General features: G+C 45.6%; 1 pseudogene; it reads left to right on the top strand.

Annotated features, from left to right (window-relative positions):
• Positions 1–7,039: 7,039 nt before the first annotated feature.
• Positions 7,040–7,891, top strand: LOC107112700 (annotated as a pseudogene).
• The last annotated feature ends 2,789 nt before the right edge of the window (positions 7,892–10,680 follow it).

Raw genomic sequence — 10,680 nt, 5'->3', positions numbered from 1 at the left:
CCCCCCCCCACAGGCATGCTGACATCACTCAGGTGACGCCTGCATGTCGTGCACAGCATTGGGGGTGGGAGGAATTTCCTCCCACTGGCGGGCAGGAGCCTGCAAAAGCAGGGAATCCCCCACCCCCCCTGGGGGAATGGTACCTACCTCAACAATAGGCTCTTAACACTTTGTTTAAGGTATCTATGATCTATGTATGGAAACCGGAGGAGGCTGAAGTTGATTCCCAGTTCCTTATTCATTCCATATTCATTCCTTATTTGTGAACCGAAGCACAAATATGGAGGAAAATATAAAAGTGCTGAACCCCCAAATGAGATTTGGAACACCATAAATCATACACCCCAAGATGCAGGGGACTGTCCCCTTCGAGAAGACATATGCTGCTCTCTGGTCCAACGCTTGCTTCCTTTGCCAGCTGCTCCAAAGTGGTGTGCCCCCAGGACAATTGCACAGGTGGACACTGGGGCCAGCTGCACCCCAAAACAATCTTTGGACCACCCCAAATGACATATCCCCACATTTTGGAGAATATCCCCTGCAAGAAGACATACAATAGTGCCAGTCCAAACACTGGTTCTGGCACCACGAGCTTCTATTTGGATTGCCCCCAAGAAGCCTCCAATCCATTGCAAAGGAAATTTGAATAAGGAACTGGAACGACTGCATGTCCACCGCACCCCAAAATAAAGTTTGGACCACCAAACATCATACCCCCCACGTCCAGGGGACTCTGCCCTCTGACATATGTTGATTCTTGGGACAAAACCCACTTCTTGTACCAGCTGCTGCAAAGTGGGGTGCCCCCGTGGTCAATCACACAGGCAGACACCGGGGCCAGGCTGCACGGCAAGCAATATTTGAACCACCCCAAGTGAAACATCCCCACACTCTGGAGAATGTCCCCTGCAAGACGACATACAGTACTGCTCAGTCCAGACACTGATTCTGGCACCAGAAGCTTCTATTTGGAGTGCCTCCAAGAGGCCTGTATTTCAAAGATTTGAATAAGGAACTTGAATGACTCCAAGCCCTCTGCACCCCAAAATAAGGTTTGGATCACCACAGATCATACACCCACATGTTTAGGGGACTCTACCTTTCGAGAGAGTATATGCTGTTTCCTGGTCAAAAGCACAGTTGTTGTGACAGCTGCTCCAAAGTGAGATGCCTCCAGGGTAATCACATAAATAGGGCCTCCCCACTAGAAAGGTCCTAGCTCCGGCCCTGTTTGGATCACCACAAATGTGCAAGTTTTGTACATAGATGTGCAAGGTTTGGATCACATATACACCCACATGTTCAGGGGACTCTACCTTTCGAGAGAATATATGCTGTTTCCTGGTCAAAAGCACAGTTCTTGTGACAGCTGCTCCAAAGTGAGATGCCCCCAGGGCAATCACATAGGTGGACACTGGGACCAGGCTACACCCCAAAATAATCTTTGGACCACCCCAAATGACACATCCCCACACTCTGGAGACTGTCCCCTGCAGGAAGACCTACAGTTGTGCCCGGTCCAAAGCCTGGTTCTGGCGCCATAAGCTTCAGTTTGGAGTGCCTCCGAGAGACCTATATTTCAAAGGAGATTTGAATAAGGAACTGGAATGACTGCATGCCCTCTGTACATCGAAATTAGGGTTAGACTGCCACATGTCATACACTCTCATCTTCAGGGGACTCTCCTCTCTGAGAGGACATATGCTGTTTCCTGGTCACAAAGTGCAGTTCCTGTGCCAGCTGCTCCAAGTGGGGTGCCCCCAGGACAATCGCACAGGCAGACACTGGGGCAAAGAGGAGGTTGAAGATTGTCCTGGGGGACCTCACTTTGGAGCAGGTGGCACAAGAAGTGGGCTTTGGACCAGGAAACACCGTATGTCTTCTTGAAGGGAAGAGTCCCCTGAATGTAGAGGTATATGATGTGTATGGGCCCAAACCTTATTTTCGGGTGCAGAGGGAATGAGGTATTTCCAGTCCCTTATTCAAATCTTCTTTGAAATACAAGCCTCTTGGAGGCACTCCAAATAGAAGTTTGTGGTGCCAGAAGCAGTCTTTGGACCAGGAACCACTGTATGTCTCCTGGCAGAAGACAGTCTCCAAACTGTGGGGATATATATTTTGGGGTGGTCCAAAGACTGTTTTGGGGTGCAGCTTGGACCCAGTGTGTGCCTTTGCTATTGTCCTGGGGGCACCCCACTTTGGAGCAGCTGGTACAGGAACTGGGCTTTAGACCAGGAAACAGCATATGCTCTGTCAAAGGGGAGAGTCCCCAGAATGTAGGGGTGTATGACGTGTAGTGGTTAAAGATGGCATGTAGACATTCCACTTTTTTATTCAAATCTTCTTTGAAATACAGTCTTCTTGGTGGCACCCCAAATAGAAGCTTGTAGTACCAGAACCAGTTTTTGGACCGGTCCCCACTGTATGTCTTCTTGCAGGGGATATTCTCCAAAGTGTGGAGATGTGTCATTTGGGGTGGTCCAAAGATTGTTTTGGGATGCAGCTGGTCCCAGTGTCCACCTGTGCAATTGTCCTAGGGGCACCCCACTTTGGAGAAGCTGGCACAGGAAGCGGGCTTTGGACCAGGAAGCAGCATACGTCCTCTTTAAGGGGAGAGTCCCCTGAATGCTAGGGTGTATGATTTATGGTGGTCTAAACTTCATTTGGGGGTTCAGAGCTTTTATACTGTCCTCCATTTTGTGCTTCTATTCACAAATAAGTCATGAATAAGGAACAAATAAGGAACTGGGAACCAACTTCAGCCTCCTGGAGATTGATAAGGGAGGCAGACTTTTGTTAATTTTAGAATTATTGTTTCAGAGCTGTGTTATCTAGTCAGGAGTTCATTTGGGACCCTCATTTTGGAAGCCTGTGTACAGAGTGTTCAGCTAGAGACTCCTTGGCCTACGAGCAAGAGGAACAAGAGGAAAAAGATGGACTTTGGGGGTGGCAAGTTGTGAAGGAGGGAGAAGTTAATTGTTTGGCCTTTAAAAGATCACTGTTCTGTTGTGTCACTACAATCTATGTTTTCTTACATGATATGCTGTTAAGTGAAAAGTAAAAATGTTTTATTCTCTTTGAATTATCACAAGATTTATTCCAATTTCTGTCCCACAGAACCCACAAACTGAGGTTACGGTTGCACTGCTTTCTATCTGATCAGGTCAATGTCTGCCTAGTTGAGGACAATAGTATGAGATATCTGATCTTTCCAGTGGTCAATGGGTGGCTTTGCATATATTACAAAGTACCAGCAGCTCTTTATGCACCATTTCCCCAAGCTTTTACAGGGTGTGTTTTTTCCTTTGGAGGAAAAACCCTCGGTTACTTGTGGCCAGTATGAATCTCCTGTAGGTAGGCCAAAAATGTAGACAGCTATAGTGGTCCCTAACAAAAAAGAAAGAAAGAAAGGCATGTTAAAACCAACCAAAACAATACAACCAACAGCACTGTGTTTTTATTTGTTTGGCTTTAAAGGCCAGTCTAGCAACAAAAGGACAAGCTGTCAACTATTGGTTGTTATGTTTTCAGTTGGATGGCTTCTGCTGTTTGCATCTTGCTCCTAAGCATGTGAAGAGCACCACCTGATACTAGCCACACACTGCTGTCCCCACTGGTGTTTGCAAAGCACTCTACTCACAATGGTAATGAAGGTTTTTAGAAAATATTGATAGAAGTGTGCCTGCATACGGAAGCTTATACCTTGAATAAAACGCTGTTCGTCTTAAAGGTGCCACTGGACTCAAACTTTGTTCATTTTAAATGCTGCTTTGGCAGCAGCTGCCAGCACAGCGCAAGGACCTACACTGTGTTACTGAAATTAAGTTGTGGCAATCATTTTGTGGCTGGCTCCACCTCATACGGCAGCCATTCTGTTGCTGTGCCCACCGTGCCGTGTCAAGTCCAAATATGACTGCAGGCTCAAAAATGTATGTATTTATTTTATTTATTTCTTGAACTTGTACTCTGCCCTCCCCGCCAAAGCATGCTCAGGGGACCCCTCATACAGAGACTATGAAAGCCCTTCCTATGGTTCCTGCGTCCTGCCTGCAAGGGAGCTGTATTTGTCCTTTGGCATTTGAGATGGTTTTTGGATGCACTTGGGCGGTGTCTGTATTTCTGTCAGAGCACCTAGGAGGACATGGACTAAATGCAGCTTCCCAGAGACCGTGCTGGAACTCAGCACCTCCGCAGGTAAGTGAAACTAATGGCTTGCTTATATCTCATGGGGTACGCCTGCAAGATCAGACGTTAATATTGTGGCCCGAGAAATCTGCCTTCTACCTTTCTATCTTTTTAAATTTTGTAACATCCAGCTTGATGAAGAGTTCTTGTGAACTCAAAAGCTCACATAATTATGTGTCATTTTCCTTAATATTTGTGGTTGCATTCCCCACCCTTTAAAAAAACATCCAGCCTGATGAACAGTTCCGAGAACCTGAAAAGTTAACATTGTACTGCTTGGCCTGGTCTTAACAAAAGACATTACGTGGGTGTTTTATCCTGTAGGTGGAATCATGAATTTCAGGAATCAGAAAGCAGCTTCATGTTTGTTGTTTTTCTTTCTGGACTTTGCTGTTCACACAGGTTTAGCTTATCAAATGACAAAAAAATCTAGCTTGGCCTGTCATACTTTCTGGATGCACAGATCAAGACTACCAGAATGAGAAACAGCTTATAATTAGCAACCAAAACATCTTGTTTATTCCTCTCTAAATCTTGCAGGAGCAGAAGAAACTAATGTTACCTGATCTTAGGGCAAGTTCACAAAATCATCAATTCTTGACAACTGTTAAATAGAAGGGACTGTCTCTACATTGTATGTTTTATCACTACATCTTTCCCTTTAACTATTAGACACTAACCAAGTAAAATACTATATACAATAAAAATAAATAATACATAATTAAAATAGTGGAAACACAGTATTTATCGAAATGATTCTCACTAGTATGTGTGATACATGACACTGGGTCCCTCATACATTAACCCATCTCTGTACGCCATTTTGGAGGTTTAGCCTTTCTGGGCAAGAGTCTTACTTACTTCCATGCCATGAAAAGCCCCCTTTCCACATGTTAAGCCTCCATTAAAGGGGCCAGGCATTTTTTCTCCAGGCTGTTGGCACCCCCTGCCTGTTGGCCACAGATACGCTACCCCTGCATCTGACCCTGAGAGAGAGAGAGAGAGAGAGAGCCTGCAATCCCAAATTGCTTCAGCCAGCTCTTAGCAGCTGAGCAATAGTAGCCTGTAATTCTGAAACTCCTAGCCCTGGCAGGAACACACACACAGAGTTTTATGGAACCCAGTATTTCTACCTTGGGGCAGATTCCTTTTTAGGCCTGGTGGTGGTAAACAGCATCATGCCAGGTAACACCAGGAGCCAAGTTCAAATCAAGTTGTACGGTACTATTTTATAGGCCCATCTCCCATATAGCCAATGCAATCCAGGAGCTTCTTTTAGCCATTCTTTTAGGATACACATTTCTTTTAGGAGCCATTCTTTTAGGATACACATTTCTGGTTCCATGTCAGCAATAAGAGGCAAAACTGGGGTTGACATTCTAGCTGGAGCTGCAACGCATTAAAGACACAAAAGAAGACAAGGTATTATCCAAAGCTTATAAAGAATTTGGCTGCATTGAGGGGTATTAATTGTAAAGGACAGTTCTGAGTCTTACATTAAAATTACATTCCCACTTTCATTAGTGAGGTTATACTCTAACCACCAGGTACCATGCTGGTAACTTGGCTACTGTATTTTCCATGCAGGACTTCCCAATTTCCTCCTGAATAATGATCTAAGGTATGGACACAATTGGGCTGCTTCCCTACTAGATATGCTAGATTGGGAGGTCTGGTTCCTGTGGGTACTATTGGTGTTAGTGTTAAAATGGAAGGGGGCATACCCTCTTGGGGACACTTTCCGCCTACTGTTGTGTGCACTAGGGTTGCCAACCTCCAGGTAGCACCTGGAGATCTCCCACGATCATAATGGATCTCCAAATGACCAAGTTCAGTTCCCTTGGTGAAAATGGCTGCTATGGAGAGTGAACTCTGATGGCATTCTACCCTGCTGAGGTCCCTCCTCTCCCCAAACCCCACCCTCCCCAGGTCCCACCCCCAAATCTCCAGGTATTTCCCAACCCAGAGCTGGCAGCCCAAATGTGCTCCTTGTTTTGTATGTGAGGATACCCTCTCGCCCGGGTCTTGACCTATTCAGAAAGGAGGGCTGGACAGCTATCAGTGGGGAGCCCTTCAACCATTTGTGTGGGGCCTTTTACACACATCCAACATCAGTTTTTGTCTGTTTGGCTAATAAGGTTATTAGAGTGTTATATAAAAATGAATTTCAAGTAGGGCAAGCAGGGCCAGCATGCATACCGATAACTGGTATTTGCCACAACCAAAGGAACAGCAACAACTTCATTGTGTAAGAGTATTGTTTGGCCTGCCTCGCCAGGCAGCTCTTCAAGTTTTTGTAGTCTTTACTTTACAGGACATTCAGGTGCTGCAGGATCCAAAGAAGGAGCCCTCTGATTATCGTAGCCAATAGTGCTACAATGATTAGGCTCCACTGGTCTTTGTCAGTTTTGGGGTACTGTTCTCGAACGATGCATTCCAGTTCAGAGAAACCAAATGGATGACACTGCATTTACAGAAGAACACACGGGTTAAGGCAGGCACTAGGCTCATTTCCCTTATTGAGTAATCAGGTTCTGCAATCCAAAGGGGAACCAGAACAGTTTTATACCACTCAGCAATGACAAATCTCATGGTCAGGGTGCAAACACTCTGGCAGACTCCTGCTTTCTTGGATGCAAATGGTATCTGGGCTTGTCTGCTTCTCGGGCTGGATTTCTGGCACCAACCCTATGTTGCTCCACATCTGGGGTCGACCTTTCTGTAGACCCATCTGGAGTGGCAACTTTCTTGCAATGTGACACATGGACCCAAGCATCACAGCCATGTGAGTGATGAGGACAGGAATGGACCGTTCCACTGCAGTTCAAGCATAGTTTTTCATTGATGTCTTTTGATTGCTAGTCTCACAGACCTTTTGAACCAGTTGCCTCTTCCATCACCTTTACCTGCTACAACAACAAAAAGCCTGTTTTTAAATGGACAAATTGCAGAAGAGCTGGATTGTCTTTTGGCCTGTAGGAATAAAAATATAGTTTCACAACTTGTAATTTAATTTAATTATCATATGGCATTGTGTGTAGAATAGCCAGGAGATCCTAAGATTGTCTGGCAGCCAGAAGTTCGATTTCTTTTAACGTTATGCACCATTGGGGGTTAGCTAGACTTGTTTTTAAGGCAAGAGACATTTCAGAGGTGGTTTGCCACTTCCTGCCTCTGTGTCATAAACCTGGTATTCCTTGGAGGTCGCCCTTCCAAATACACAGCCTCAACCAGGTGTCAACAGATCACATAGAACTGAAAGATAACCTTGGCAGCGATCCCAAAGGAGATATACCAGTCTTGCTACAGGCTGTCTTGGCAAGGAATCCTAATGTTTTCAGGGAGAAAAGCATGCAAAACAGATTTGGGGTACAAAGTAGAATGATGATGCCACAGTACAGAATTCCATGCACAGTCATCCTGCATCTTCTAATTATCAGCAAACCACTATCTCTCATAGCCCTTCCAGTCGCTTTGTGCCACTGCAATCAAGTTCTGGTAACAGGTTTATGGCACCACAAAACAGCCCAGTGCCTAGTCCCTGTGTTCCTCAAAGCCCTACAGGATACTTGCCACATTCACAGCCTCCAAGTTACACGCCACACAAGCTTCGGTAGCCAGTCCCATTGTCTCAGGTGGGATGAGGAATATACATGAAAATAAGGTTACAAGTCAGACTAACATCAGTGAGGGCAAGCAAACATAACCATTGCCCTCAGTGGTGTCAACAAAACAGCCAAGTTCTGTTGGCTAAGTGACAGCATCACTTTTTACAGGAAGTGTGTGACTATTTTTAAAAGGACAAAATGCCCAACTGCGACTGCCACTGAATACACGTGAAGAGGGCAAGAAATGGGTCTCCTGGCTGAGAGGCCCTCTTGCATAAAAGAATTAATGAATGTTTGGCTCAGCCCTAATTACCTTTTTAGGACACCTGGGTGCAACATTTTCCTAGGGGCAGAGTTGCACCTCTTCTTCCCCGTGAGAAAAAGTGCCTAGCCCTGAGCTCCCTCCAGTGGTCAAAGGCCTTTCATTCTAGGGGATATGTGACTGATGTGGTCTAAAAACATGTTTTTCTGTGTTCTGTATTCCGTTTTTGGATTGGCCTATGGACCAATACAGTTACGTCCTTTTTTGATTCTTGGTCTGAAACTCCAACAAACTTTTGCTAATAATTCACAAGCTCCTGTGCTCAGAAATCCTCACTTAACAAGCATGGCAGGTTGTTTGTGTTCCCTTCTGCGAGGATGCTGCTGTCCTCGTGAACCAGGTGACTGAACGAGGGAGTACAACGAAGGCCCCTTCGGGGACCATTAACATATATAGGTCTGCATCCCGTCTTGCAACAGAGGTCGCTCCAGCAGCTTCCTCTGATTCCTTTTCCTTCTGTTCCTCTGATCTCAGGGAGACGGGTAAATCCGGGACTTCGTGCAGGAACTGGAAGGAAATTACACTAGCCATTCTAATCTAACAGGCCCAATGGGAATTCAGCCATAGCCAGACAGCAGCAAACGTGGGCACAACCAGAAGTCACCAGCAGGAGAGGACAGAAAGTGCTTCTACAAGGTCTGAAGTCCTGCAAGTCAAAGAGCAGCCCTGGAACCCGCAGCTGCCTTAAGCAGCAGTTGGGTCAGCTCAGAATCTCGCTGTCATGGCAACCAGGTAAACACAGGTGTTACTAGAATCTGAAGAAGTAACTGTCATGTTTTAATCAAAATAGGCAGGGTGATGACACTGCACTAGGCATCCTCCCAGGAGGCTGGGTTGCCAACTTTTTCTCTGGACCCTGCTCCTGTGCCCTGAACGGAATTCTGACACAGAGAAACTGAACAGATGAAGAATTCCCCCATCATTATGGTTGGATTAAAAACACAGAGACCTGGGTTCAAATCCTTGCTCTGCCACGAAGGTCACTGGATGACCTTGGCCCAGTCATTCTCTCTCAGCCTAACTGACCTCTCAGGCTTCTTAAATATAATATTAATGAATGTACACTATTCTTGGAAGGAAAGGTGGAATAAAAAATGAATAAGCAAATTTGGCTAAACTGTTGATTGGTAGTATAACTAGCAATTTCTCTCTTGTTCCTCCTGTGAACTGGCCACAGGACAAGTCCAGAACCATTTTGAACCTTCAGGATGGCTGACATGCCACATCCTTGTTCATCAGCCAGACGGCTCCTGTTCAGAACAGAGTAAAAGACTCCCTCTCAGTGATGTCTGTGACTATGATAGCTTCACAGTAGCCTCAGGAGCGGGGTTCGTTGCAAAACAGGAATACAAAATAGGAGTTTATAGTAGTATACATGAAAAATGGAACTTGACTTATTTATAACACAGCGAGAAATCATATAATATAGAGGTATAAAATATATAATAATAGCTTTTTGAATGTCAGAAAGTTCCCAGTCAATCAGCCAACTTAAAACTTGCCCTTCTCCCCTTATTTAAATATTACAGTCTGATATCATTAAACAACTTATAATAGAGAAGCCCTTTCTCCATCCAGTAGCAATGCCCTCCTTATGACTGCACCCCAGGTCCCCAACATTTTATTTATTTCATCTCAGAGTTGGAAGGAACACCCACAGTCATGTAGTCCAACTCCCTGCTAACACAAGAACAACAGTTACACTATCCCCATCAAGTAGGTATCCAATTGATAGAATGCACCAGCTCATGAGTGAGACCGTTCCAGTGTCAAACACACCTCACCATCAGGAAGCCCCTTGTCAAATTTAGAAGAAATCTCCTTTGATGGAGTTTATATCCATTCATCTGGGTCCTGTCATCCAACACAACTGAAAATGTATCCATCCCATCCTCCACATGACATCCCTTTAGATACTGGAAGGTGGCAATCGAATCACCTAACAATCAAATCACCAATGCAGGGATTCCCAGCTCCTTCGCTCTCTCTTCATAGGACATGGTCTCCAAACCCCTCACCAGCTTCACTGCCCTGAGGTGGACTCCTTCCAGCTTATTGACATCCTTCCCAAGGGCGTAGACTTTCCAATTTTCCGGGGGGGGGGGGGCTGGGGCTGGGCCAGAGGCATTGCTAAGTCATTAAAAGAACTGGGACCCAATGACATCATAGGGAGGAGCTAGTGACATCACAGGCATGGTCATTATCTATGGAGGTGGACCCATGTGGGATTTAGGGATGGGCTCCCCAGAAATTTAGGGAGGCCTGGGAACCGCCCTAGCAATGTCCCTGGGCTGGGCTAACCCCAGGAACAGTTGCCTTCTTAGAACACTGCTTAGAAACTTAGAAAGCCCCACACACACCCCACACTGGAATAAGAACATAATATCAGGCCATACCACATTGCAATAAAGCCCCTACAACTTTATACAGAAATACTGAGCTTCCCTACCATTTGCCACAACTAGCCCACCACACAAGAAGAAGAAGAAAAGATAGGATTTACACCCCGCCCTTCACTACCCAAGGGAGTCTCAGAGCGGCTTACAAACTCCTTTCCCTTCCCCT

Source organism: Gekko japonicus, unplaced genomic scaffold, assembly GCF_001447785.1.
Source record: "Gekko japonicus isolate JY-2015 unplaced genomic scaffold, Gekko_japonicus_V1.1 scaffold1178, whole genome shotgun sequence".
In the NCBI taxonomy this organism is placed as follows: Eukaryota; Metazoa; Chordata; class Lepidosauria; order Squamata; family Gekkonidae; genus Gekko; species Gekko japonicus.
The sequence above is the reverse complement of the archived record's forward strand: the minus strand, read 5'-3'. Positions and strand labels throughout refer to the sequence as shown.